The sequence below is a fragment of the Rhinatrema bivittatum genome, chromosome 17 (genome assembly GCF_901001135.1).
Source record: "Rhinatrema bivittatum chromosome 17, aRhiBiv1.1, whole genome shotgun sequence".
Lineage (NCBI taxonomy): Eukaryota > Metazoa > Chordata > Amphibia > Gymnophiona > Rhinatrematidae > Rhinatrema > Rhinatrema bivittatum.
In genome coordinates, this window is record NC_042631.1 from 24,188,637 (window position 1) to 24,202,141 (window position 13,505).

The 13,505-nt window shown below is 42.3% G+C and overlaps 1 long non-coding RNA gene across 1 annotated transcript in view; it reads right to left on the reverse strand.

Moving 5' to 3' along the window:
* The window catches only part of LOC115079201, a 31,646-nt gene that overhangs the window by 2,903 nt on the left and 15,238 nt on the right, over positions 1–13,505 (reverse strand). Inside the window, exons 3-4 of the long non-coding RNA XR_003853222.1 lie at positions 4,810–4,954; positions 3,080–3,181 (exon numbers count right to left, since the gene is read on the reverse strand). This is a non-coding gene — a long non-coding RNA (uncharacterized LOC115079201). The remainder of the gene's footprint in view (positions 1–3,079; positions 3,182–4,809; positions 4,955–13,505) is intronic.

The window sequence follows — 13,505 nt, forward strand, 5'->3', positions numbered from 1 at the left end:
CTAAAAGACTGAGCTGGACCCAGGGTGCATAAAGCAGAGTTCTTGCTGGATTGTATTACAGATAAGAATGAGGTCATGCTCCTTGGCACATTGACTATTCTTTGTACAATGAAACACAAAGATGAAATATTATGGCAGATAAGGATCTCGAGGTCTAATCTAATCTGCCCAATTTACTTTGCGATGCCATGGACCCCAGCTGATCTCTAGCTTTCCCTTCTCGCTTTCAGATTTTCTCAGGTCCCATTGATAAGGAATACTGCTTATAATTGTGAACACATTCTAATGCGTACATAACAATAATATGGTTTAATCGGGCCCAGTTTCAAACTAGTGAACGCACAGAAGTAGCAATCATCAAGGCTTTAACCTTAGCTACTGGCCATTCATATATTTGGTAAACATTCATAATTTAGTTACCTTAATAAAATACAAATTAATCTTTCATTTACTCATCTCATTCTAAGACTGATAAAAGAAGCTGGAGAATGCTAGCTTTGGAGTTTTAAGGACCTTAGTAGGAATTTTTTGAAATTTATATAGGAAAAATGGGAATTATGCCTGGATTAGTGGCAATGTACTACTCCTTTATTATTTTTGCGTTTTAGCATATTTCCCCCAAGACAGCTTTTCCAGCTACTAAAAAAACATGCTTTTCCTCAAACCCTGCATACTCTCTCTCTCTTAGGGATTTATTCTTCAAATTGCGATGGGTCGTTATCATGTGCGTTTGGGCATCACATGCGATAACGCCCTAACACACGTGATAACTACTGCTTCGTAAATCAAAAATGTAAATTAGGGAAGGGGGAAGAGTTTGGGCAGGGTTTAGGAAAATTTGGGTCCTGTAGCGTTGCGGGCGATAATGTATCGCATATTATCGTCCGCATTAGCACCAGAAATAGCTATAGCTATTTCATTGGTGCTACAGGGGCGATAGTGAGCAGTGTGGTTGCAACCCTGGTGAGAGAAAATGCACCACCGCGATGCGGCCGCCTGCTCACTATCGCCCTGCCCCCTTTTTTTTTGTGGCTCATCATTCCACCGAATGATGAATCCAGGAGTTAGATTGTCAAATGTGCTCTTCCCCATCCTCTGGACCAGTGGTTCTCGACCAGTGTGTCGCCAAGAACACGCAGATGTGTCGCCACACTTCCCGTTCCCCCGCTGACCCAGCTGCTCCCCCTCCCGAGCAAAATAGGTCCTCCGCCCAGGCTTAAAATGCTGATAGCCCGGGCGGAACACGGCAGGACACCTGGAGTCAGCGGCACCGGCATGCTCTCTTCTTCCCGCTATACACCCCCCACCCCGCGGCCCGGAAGCGGAAGTGGTGAGCAGCGGGTGCGTGCGCGGGAAGAAGAGACCATGCTAGTGCAGGCAGCGTCGGCCCGAAGAAAAGAAGAGAGGTGCAGCCTGAGGAATGAGCTGCGCGCTTCAGAGAAAACCAAAGAACGTCGTCAACCCCCGCGGCCGATAGGACACCTTTCTCTGCGACGGCTGAAAATGAAGTAGGTTGCTGCTGCCTTTAGGGTTAGAAGTGGAGGAGGCTGCTGCTGCTGCTAGTTCAGGGGAGGGGGGGAGAGTGAGTGAATGAGCAAGCATGTGTGTTTGAGATCCTGTGTGTGTGTATGTGTATGTGTGTGTGTGAGTGAGAGAGCATGTATTTGAATGATTGAGAGCCTGTACATGTATGTGTGTGATTGAGAGCTGGTTTGGGTGAGAGAGCATGTGAGTATGTGACTGAGAGCATTTGTGAAAGTGAGAGAAAGATAGAGCATGTGTGTCTGTGTGATTGAGAGCTGGTTTAGGTGAGGGAGCATGTGAGTATGTGATTGAGAGCCTGTGTGTAAATGAGAGAAAGATAGACAGCATGTGTGTAAATGTGTAATTAAGAGCCTATATAAGTGACAGAGAAAAAGCACATGTTTATGTGAGCAATTGAGAGCCAGTGTGAGAGAGAGAGAGAGGAGAAAGGTGCAAGCAAACCGTCCCTCCTCCTGCTAATTCAAAACAATCTCAGGGCACCTGGATATCAAACGTTCTCAGGTATGCAGAGCAAAAAATTGTTTGTATCCTTATTATTTTTCATTACTGGGTCTTTGTGTCTGCTATTTTGAAATATTTTATTGGTATCTAGAAATTTTTTATATGCGTTTTTAATTATTGGATATTTCATTCATCCGCTGTTTTGAAATAATCTATTCTTTTTGTTAGTATGGTTTTACTGCTACTGATTTTATATTTTTTGATTTGTTTTATAAGGATAGGTGATGTTTCTTTTTTTCCTTTGTTGCACTGCATACAGAGACTCTGGCTTGTTGCAGTTTCCAGTTCAGTTTTTGTCTGCATGCTTCTAGTTATGCGTTTTGGTCTCTTTATTCTTTGTTAGGTGAGGGTCAGCACAAGTGATTCAGGTGAGGTTTTCTGCTGGGGTGTAGTTTCTGTGTAGGGCTCTATAGCAGCCTGACTTGGTCTGTTTTCCTAATAGGAGGTGTATTTATGTCTTAAGGCCTGGTATAATATTTTTAGTGTTGCCTTTTCTTAGGTAAGGTGGTTACTGTTAAGTGCTGGAAATTGGTGCTGTTTTGGTGTGGGATGTTTACCGTTTATGCAATTTCTGTTCAGACAGAATATGTATCTTTTTCTTGTGTCATTCTTAACAATAAAAATAATACTGGACCTTTATTTTTTATTTCCACTGTAAATTGTTATGAGCAGTGTGTCACACATATGAGCGTGGTCTGTCAGGTGTGTCACGATGGGAAAAAGGTTGAGAACCACTGCTCTGGACTATCATCCTATCCTTCCTGCAAACTCTCTTTCCCTACAGATATTTACATTTCCAAGTTAGCCATTAGTAACCCGGGGCTAGCCTGCCCCCATCCAAGCAGGTAAGTGAATGATTTTTATTTAGTTAAGGTAATTGAATTATGAATGTTTAGGAAAGATGCACAGTCAGACTGAAGATCTAACAACAGAGTCTATTACTCATGAGAGTCAGACCCGTGTTAATTCAACTTGTTTTTTTCTGCATGTGGATAATGACAGGAACATTTTGAGTACAATTCTTACTACTTACCCTCAGACAATTTCATCATGTTACAGTTTGAAATGAATGAAGATACCCACACCAGTTGATGGACACTCCAAAGCACTGTCACAAAGCTGCCACCATTTCATTCTGTAAGCAAATGTATAAAAATCAATACAGGAAAAGAAACTAGGATACCATTATGAACAGTTTCTTTATGACGATGGCGCAACCTTAATGTTTATCTTTTAAAATCATTTTAGATGAAGAGTTCTTTCAGCAATTATTTTGTAGCATTTAACAAATGTAGTTATCCTGTCTGTACAGGAACACTGGCAGTCGTTTCATAGCTGCAAGTGCCATTGGGTGCCCTGTGTGAGGCTCCTCTTTGCAAAGTTACCATAATTAAAGTCTTGCATTTAAACACCACAGTGGAAAAGGCAGATGTGCTAAACTGCACAACATTGCACGTGTTAAAGGGGAAATAGTATGAGTTAGTTGCACTATTTGAGCTTTTAGCAGGCAAAAGTTTGCTAATGCTATTTCTCGCATGTGTAAAATGTTATATAACTTACCAGTCAATCAGCAGCCTCACTAACTATGAGCTCCAAGCCAAAACTACAAGTGAAAATAGCATTGCAAACTTGATTTCGCAAAAACTTTGACCATACCTCAATAAGGTAAAGTTTATGCAAAAATATTCGTATCAAAACTCTGTGAGTTATTTTTCTACTGGGCTTATTGGCATGGGAGTCCCAGTACAGAAGCAGCACAACACAAAGAAACAAACTAGTGCACTGGCCTCAGAGTGCACAGCTGGAGCCAGAAGGCCAGGTTGCAGATGTTGACAGACAAGGACCAGCCCACCCGGTCTCGTCAGTGGCCATTTCCCGTCTTCATTCTTACTATCACCCTCTTTATTTGTCCCAAGTTCACTTGAATCCTGTCACTGGTTAAGTTATTAGTACTTTATTTTAAGCATCAACGACCTTCTCAATTTATTTCTCTTTCTGGTTGAATGAAGTACTTGATGCTCGTGGTTGGCCTGGCTCACATCTTATTCCTATATCACTGCCCCCCCCCCCCCCTCAATAGCTGTTCTGCCCATTGCATGTTTTTATTTTCATATTTTTTAAGGGGGATTTTTCTATACAGTGTCATTTCTGGAAACTTAATTGGAAGATACTCGTTCCTACTCCATTTTATCTTAACTTCTTTTGTCACTGGTTGAAACAGCTCCCCTCCCCCATCTTTTCCTTTATATGTGCACTATCACTATTAGTATTTATAATATTTACTGCCTTGTATTATATTGTTCTATTACTCTGATAGTGCTATAAAATGAACATTGCTTTGTAAATGTTTCCAAATAAATAAATATGAAGTTTTTCTCAGTCAACATCGGAGAAAACCTCCATAAATCAAAGTAATTTACCTAATATGTTTGCCACCGTTACTAGGGACCTGACGGAAACCACAGGAACCAGGGACACATCTTTTGCGTAGATTGAAGGGTGACTTGAACAATCAGACTATTGTGTGGAAGGTCAGACGTGCATTTGTTTTCCAGCACAAATGAAAACAAATGCAGCGAAGAACCTAATTTTCTCTATTAGAAAATGAAACCAAACATGTAACTCACCAAAATTCAGGATTTATTTTTAGTTTTGTTTTGGGAATGAAAAACTCCCCCAGTGCTACAAGCGTTTAAAAATTGACACCCCCCACCCCCCAGACCTTCTCTTATATCTTCCCTCCCATCCCTGGTTGTCTCTTACCCCATCAGTGGAGTCTCTGAAGCTTAAGAAGGGCAGGAGTCTTGTTTTCAAAATGGTGACGGCTGGCTCCCTTTCGAAAATAAGATCCAGGATCACTCCTGTCCCATTTCAACTCTGCAGATCCCACACAATGAGAAAGAGGCACCTGTCATGAGAGAGGGGTGGCAGGGAGGGGAGCAGATAAGTTAAATTTGATGTGCACACCCCTTAGTGAAAAACACTTTGTATGGACCAATAATTCCATCTAGACTGAGCCAAAGAATTTTGGTCATATTCATATGCTAGGATTAAACATTTGCCATCAGATTCTTTGATCTGTGACTTCAGTTGACCCTGAATTATTTCCATCGTTTTAGTGAAAACAAATTATATCTGAGCCATGATGACCAAAGGGTGGCCCCCCCTCAAGCATTATTTGAGGGATCCTCAAATCGTTTTAGTAAGTTTCAGGTTGGCCCAGCCCAAGTTCAAATTCTGGACCCCAAAGCAACATTTTTGGAAAGGCTACCTCCTATGCTTCTTTCCCAGGCAGTGGGGGAGGTCCCCCTTTGAAGAGCCAGCTCTCCCCTTCTCAAGATTTCCAGTTGGCACAAAAGCCTAGGTACCCTTAAGAGCAGAAGTATCCCATCTCACCTCCTTAGAAGTGCAGGAAAATGCTGACCAGTGCCAGGAGAGCAAAGTTTGGGGTACATTGCAAGTGCCGTTTTCCTCCCCCTTACCTAACATGCCCACAGGTATGTCCTTTTTTTTCCCCTGTGGCTACGTGTACACACGCTATGGATCCCCACCATACTTTTATCCGTATTTCAAAGGCCAGGTTTCAGTCGGGTAAATGCCTATGAAAATTTCCTTCATTATGGTTAACACGAAGATGATGTCTACAAATAACCAATTAAATACATTTAATAAATGTGAATCCACCTGTGTAATCAGCACATTTAAATGAACTCTAGCTTAAACAATTGTGGAGGTGACAGACAAGCTTTGGTAATTATGGACCTTGGATTCATGGACACCATGGCATAATACAGTCAAGGCTGCTGTCTTCTGCTGCACACAGTATTTGATTTTCCTTGATGGTCTCCTATCCAAGGACCAGAGAGATCTGAGCCTGTTTAGCTTCCAATATGTGGTGGATTCAAAGTTACCCAATATGGTGTGGTTGGGGGTTAAACAAAAATAACGAGCAGAAAATATATCTACATTTATAATCTATATATTTAGAAAACCTTGAAAAGTCTTCTTAACTTTTGTGAATTCTAACCACAGAGCACCATGTTGACCGGACAAAATGTTCTCGTAACCAGACTGCTCTAGCAACAGATCTTTTAGGTCAAAAACCACTGCAGTAGATTATCAGGATATTTTTCAGTTGATTATCAGTTGTGATTGTTTGGCTTTCTGAGCTGAACTGAGATTGTTATAAATGTCTGAGCATACTGGGAATAACGAATGGTCCCTGATGAGTAACAGGTCCATTACAGGTCCAAGGAGCTCTGTTTATGTCAGTAACCTGAAAAACCCAAGCTTACCACTGATAACAGAAAACAAAGCAACTTTTAAAGGGGACCAATTAGATACAAGTGTGCATATGGGAGAATTTATTGTCTTTTGCAATGAGTGGATTTTTGTTCCTTAACTTCGCAGTTGTCTTAGCCCTGTGATTTCTAATGACTCTAGAGCATCTCAATCAGGTCTCTTTTTTTTTAATTTTTGTTGCCTCGCTAAACTGGTTGCCTGGGTGACTGCTTTTTTAGGTTATGTATGACTAGCGTAGGAAGGTAAACAACATGGCCTTGGATAAGAAGCAACAACAACAAAAAAAGAATATGCCCTAGCATGAAATGCAATGCCATGTCCTGTCTCTAAGACATTGTCTAACAGATGATAGGCAGACATCTAACTCTGAAAAATACGGTCAGAGAGGGTATTTTTCAATTGAAGCAAAATTCCAAGACGATGCAGTCATGTATATATGGAGTACTTGACAATTAGTTATTTTTGGAGAACCAGATGCAATCGCCTGTAAACAGACCTTCCAGCTAACTCCATGCTCCTCGATCCAGTCACGGTCATAAATAACTCCTAACCGTCAGCATGGCAAAATGAGTTCTCTTTAGCGGAAAGCAGAACTGTCTAAACGGACCGTGTCTGCAACACCTGCTCCCCGAACACCCGCCACAAAGAACAATTCGGGATCCAGGAACTTGTCTGTCCTCCTTCCACTGAATTGCTTCCCTTTGAAAATTAGCAGCAGTAACTTATTTCTGTGGGTGGTCAAGTGGGGACAAAGCAGTGCGCGTACAACTGAAAATCACCTGTACGTGCGCTATTTTATTCCCTAAGCTAAATTCATCTACAGGAATGCCACTTTCCAATGCGGATAAGAGTATGTATGTTATGGAAGCCCCCATGCACTTTTAGCTGGATTGACTGAGGGTGCTTTTCAGACTGTTTATCCAGGTAAATGCCTTGGAAAAATTCCCTCAACTTTATTATGGAAAAGAAAACAAAACAGATATATTTCAAGCATTAAAATTAAAGAACCAGATGCAGAAATCAATAATATATCAAGCACGATAAAAGGGGTAAGGTATGCAGAGACAGGAATCACCACTGCATTTCTTAAATTCTATATAACCTTTATTCTAAAGAAGGTACCATCTCCAAACAGCAGCAAACAGATTTCTTGAACAAGGGGAAAACTGACTGAAAGTCCAATTATGATGCAAAAGTTACGGGTCACTCTGAAGTCGTTTAAAATCAACAAGGCCCCTAAGTATGGATGGTGTCACTCACAGGTTTTATAAAATCTGTGATGAAGAGCTGGCTGAGCAGTTAGCCCTTTTTTCCAATGATTTATTATTAAATGGGGATGATCCAAAGTCTGTGATGGAGACGGGCAAAACTGTCATGCCTAAGCCAGAAAAAGATTCCACCGACTGCAGCACATGAAGATTGTTCTCACTTTTAAATACTGATTTCAAATTATTTGTTAGAACAGTGGGCTGTCAACCAGGGAAGCCAGGGTTCAAATCCTGCTGCTGTTTCTTGTGACCTTGGGCGAGTCACTTTGCTCTCTGTTGCCTCAGTTACAATCTTATTAGAGTCTCATTTACTAAGCATTTTTCCCCATAGATTGAGAGAAAAGCCTTAAGCAAATCAGGCCCTTAGATTGGGAGCCCTCTGGAGATAGGGAAATACCTACGGTACCTGAAGGTAATCCACTTTGGAATTTATTTATTTATTGCTTTTTTTTTGTATACCAGCATTCATGGGTACATATCACGTCGGTTTACAAGATTACACAAATACCGTATTTTTCGCTCCATAAGACGCACCTGACCATAAGACGCACCTAGGATTCAGAGGGGGAAAATTTAAAAAAAAAAAAAATTGTGCTAAACCGGCTCTGCGTCTGGGCGTCTTATGGAGCAAATTAGGGGAGTGCATAGTTTTTTTTTTTCTCCCCATTTTGTTTTCGGGTCTGGGGAGGGCCATTTCGGTCCACTCCCCAGATCAGAAAACTTTTCTTTCTGTGGGAACCCCCAAACCAATCCTTTAAATTAACAACCTCCACCCCCCTGACCCCCCCAAGACCTGCCGAATTAATTTCCTGCAACCCCCCACCCTCCTGACCCCCCCAAGACCTGCCGAATTAATTTCCTGCAACCCCCCACCCTCCTGACCCCCCCAAGACCTGCCAAACGTCCCTGGTGGTCCAGCGGGGGTCCAGGAGCGGTCCGGGAACGATCTCCTGGGCGTGAGCCGTCGGCTGCCAGTAAACAAAATGGCGCCGACGGCCCTATGCCCTCACCATGTCACTGAGACCGACCGCTGCTATTGGTCGGTCTCAGTGACATAGTGAGGGCATAGGGCCGTCGGCGCCATTTTGTTTACTGGCAGCCGACGGCCCAATGCCCTCACTATGTCACTGAGACCGACCAATAGCAGCGATCGGTCTCAGTGACATGGAGCGAAAAATACGGTAGTTTAAATATTTGCAAATTTAAAATAACAGTCTAAAATATAAATACATCATTTCAAATCATTATATAATACTTTAAAGTGCAACTAAAAACAAGTTAAAATAATCATAAACAAAATTAGAGTTAATATAAAAAATAGTCTGAAATATAAATATAAATATATATATTTATATATATATATTTTTATATTTCTACACTTAACTACAAGCCATCTCTGCACAAAAAGCTCTTATCCTTCTCTCCTCCCTCTAACCTCCAATCCCTAGTGCCAATCATGGTTTCCCCACTTGCACAATTTCTCTGCCTTACTTCACTAAATTATTCTCTTCAAAAAAAATCCATCCTGAATGACCTCCTGCTCAACAACCAGCCAGATATCTGTGCAATAACAGAAACATGGCTCAAACAAACTGACCTGGTACTCCTGAACCAACTTCCCACTGACCTTTATGATGTCTTCTCCCTCCCCAGGCACAAAAAAAGGGGGGGGGGAGGTCTCTTATTAGCTGCCAAAAAAGAGCTTAAGTTATTCTCCCAGACAGGTAACCCCCCCCCCCCTAAATTTGAAATTGGCTTTTTCAAATCCTCACAACTACAAATCTGCCTAGTATACACTCCTCCAGGCCTCCTCGACCACAACGCCTCCCCCCTCATTGAATTTATCATGGCAAATACAGATATGGACACTCCAGCTATCATCCTCGGAGACTTCAACCTTCTTGTTGACACTATCCCCCTTTTCCACCACTTGTGAATCTCTCCTGTCCTCCTTTTCAGCCATGGGCTTTAAACAAATCATGTCTGGCCCCACTCACAAAGCTGGCCACACCTTGGACTTGATTTTCACAAACTCTCAGCTCCTTCATATGGAAGCCCCTCTTGCACCCCGGTCCCCTGGTCAGACCACTTGCTCAAAAAAACCAAGCTCACCACAAATAAAACATTGAACCCCATCCAAAAACAAAACAACACCATACAATACAGGAAATCCTGCACCAAAGAGGAGCTAACCCTCGCCTTCAATAACAACCTCAAAAATCTCGACCTTACAGATGTAGAAACTGCCCGTAACTCATGGAGCCAAATAACCTCTAACATTGCTGACAAAATCTGCCCACTTATCTCCAAAGACCTAACGTCTAATAATAATACAAAAAAAACATGGTACACGGTTGAGCTAAAGACTCTTAAACAAGAATTAAGAACCAAAGAAAAGAAATGGCGCAAGGATCCATCCCCAACCCTTCTAGCTACGTATAAACACACTCACCACACCTACAGAACCACAATCCTCAAAACCAAAAAAGACTACTATGCACAAAAAATCCATAACTACCAATTTAATGCCAAGGCCGTCTTCGCTTATGTCTCGAGCCTTACAAAAACATCCCCTCCCCTAGTTACAGATCAATTTATTTATTTATTTAGAATTTTTCTATACCGGTGTTCATGTAAGGGCTACATATCACATCGGTTTACATTGAAACAAACGGTTTTGCGTAAAAAAGCATTACATAGAACAGGGGATACGTGAACTGGGAACCAAATGTACAAAACTGGGGTTAAAAGCAAATGCAACTGCTAGTAATACTGCTAGTAATACAAACTGCTAGTAATACAAAATTGATTGAGTACAAACGGCTATTAAGATACATGAATGTCGCAAGAAACAGAGAGAATGGGTTATACGTATAAAATGTACCAACTGCTGTTAGGATATTCTAGAAAAGCGCTGAAAACAATATATATAGTTAAGTGAGCATCATACAATTTAGTTAGATAACAATGCCTTAAACAAATGTAACGAATTAGCTCTCTTCTTCCACAAAAGCTTATGTCTCGATTCCCACCTCCTCCTCCCTCCCCCTCCGCCACCCAAAATAACCCAAACATCTCATTCAACTCATTCAAACCAACCTCCGCCTCCGAGATAATAACAATCCTAAAAAAAATTAAACCATCCTCACATCTGGAGGACGCTATCCCAATAAAATCTCTTCTTACCATCCCAGAAACTATTGCCAAGCCACTATCAGAAATCATTAACTGCACCCTTTCCCTCGGAAAAGTTCCCCCTGCCTGGAAACAAGCCACCCTCAAACCGAACCTAGACCCATCAGACCCTTCACGCTTCAGACCTATATCTAACATCCCATTCCTAGCTAAACGTTTGGAAAGGGTAGTCAACCTACAACTTACAGACCATCTGGAACAACACGACATCTTACTCCCATTACAATATGGCTTCCGTAAGTTCTTCAATACGGAAACCCTCTTAATATCCCTCACGGATACCCTACTCAAAGGACTCGACAAGGGCCAGTCATACATTCTAGCCATGCTAGACATCTCTGCTGCATTTGACATGGTCAATCATAACATACTAATTGATCGCCTCTCCAAAATAGGTATTTCTGGAATTGCCCTTAGCTGGTTTAAATCCTTCCTCAATAATAGACTCTATAAGGTCAAAATTGGCAAACATGAATCTAATCCCATTAACTTGTCCCATAGGGTCCCCCAAGGTTCCTCCCTCTCCCCGACACTCTTCAATGTCTACCTACTACCCCTATGCCAACTCCTAGTTGAACTCGGTCTAACCTACTATGGGGCAGATTTTCAAAGGGGTACGTGTGTAAGATATGCGCATACCCCCCAAAAACCTGCCCCAACCTTCCCCTGCACGTGCGCAAGCCCCGGGACGTGCTTAAGTCCCGGGGCTTTGCTAGGGGGGGCATGTCGGGGAGGGGCATGTCATGGCAGCGTGTCATTCGGGGGCAGGGCCACGGGCGTGGTTCCGGCCTGGGGGGCGTTTCGGGGGCATGGCCGAGGCCTCCGACACCGCTCCCAGGCCGGCTGGTCGGCAGGCGTAACTTTTCTAACAAAGGTAGGGGGGTTTAGATAGGGCTGGGGGGTGGGTTAGGTAGGGGAAGGGAGGGGAAGGTGCGGAGGGGGGTGGAAGGAAAGTTCCCTCCGAGGCCGCGCAGCTCGGCGCGCACAGGCTGCCGACCCCGGATTTTAAAGGATACGCAAGTATCTATGAAAATCCGGTGTACTTTTGTTTGCACCTGGTGCGCGAACAAAAGTATGCGCGGGAGTACTTTTATAAAATCTACCCCTATATCTACGCGGATGATGTCCAAATACTCATCCCCATCACGGAATCCCTACCTAAAGCTCTCAAGACTTGGGACAATTGTCTCACCTCCATCAACAAACTCCTAACTAACCTCAATCTTGCCCTGAACACCACAAAAACAGAGCTATTTCTCATTTCCCCAGACCACCACAACCTCCTCCCCCCTGACCAGCCCTCTCCCTTTCCCCTGCACATCAGGGAGTTAGGCGTCTCTCTGGACAACCACTCGAACTTAACAAAATGTATCAATAACACCACTAAAGACTGCTTCTACAAACTGCAGATCCTCAAGAAACTTAGACCCCCTCCTCCATCACCATGACTTCCGAATTGTCCTCCAAGCCACTATATTCAGCAAGATTGATTACTGTAACGCCTTACTATTAGGCCTTCCCGCAATTTCCATTAAACCTCTCCAAATGCTGCAAAACGCAGCTGCTAGAATCCTCACCAACTCTGGCAGAATAGATCACATTACTCCAATCCTCAGAGACCTCCATTGGCTTCCAGTCCCTGCCAGAATACTTCACAAGACCCTCTCTCAATCATCCACAAAAGGCTACATAACCAGAATGTTCATTGGCTTAATGACTCCCTGGCACTATCACACTTCCAACAGACCAACCAGAGCTGCCGACAAAGGAGTCCTATCTTTACCCTCCCACAAACTTACTCACCATATCTCCACTAAAGATTGCACCTTCTCCATAGCAGGACCTACTTTATGGAACTCAATGCCACCCGAACTACGCCAAGAAGTCTGCACAAAAACCTTCCAAAAAACCCAAAAAACTTGGCTATTTAAAAGGGCATATACAGAATAACACCCCATCACCACCCACTCCCTAAAAAGCTTCCGCCCCCTCCCCCTTCCCACCCCCAAAGAAACTTCAGACTTCAACCTATTTTACATTTAGTTAATTGCTTGAAGGTAGTTGCTATACAGAATCTTGTAAATAGTTATTTTATTTTAATCTATCTAACTGCCCTCTCAAGTCCTCTGGACCCTTTATACTTCCTCTTCATTCCCATCTTGTTCCTTCACCTCCCTGTTACATGTAACTTATTTTTTCCCGTTCTAAATTATGTTTTTATTAATCCCGTTATATGGAAACCGATGTGATATGCAAATGAATGTCAGTATATAAAAGTTTTTAAATAAATAAATAAAAAAAAATATAAAAAATGTCTGAAAGGTGGAATATAAGTAAATAAACAGATTTTAAGAAAATAGATTTTAACATAATATTATCCTGGGTCTTAGACATGTTGATCAAACAGATCAGACAAGCTTATGATCACATTAGGAAAAAGTTAAATATAATGCATATTGTTAAGCTTAAGAAAATTCCAGCAATGATTCTCTCCAAAGTTGACAGGGATTTTGTAAATCTCATTTGGTGAAAAATAGATATGGGAGATACATTTTGTACAGCCTAGGGCCAGGGTTAGGATCAATGCCATTTTGATTTGCAATGAGGTACAAGACAAGGAGGCCTCCTTTTCCCATTGATCTATGATTTGGTGACAGAACCCTTAGCCTTTCAAATTAGGAACTGTGCAGATGT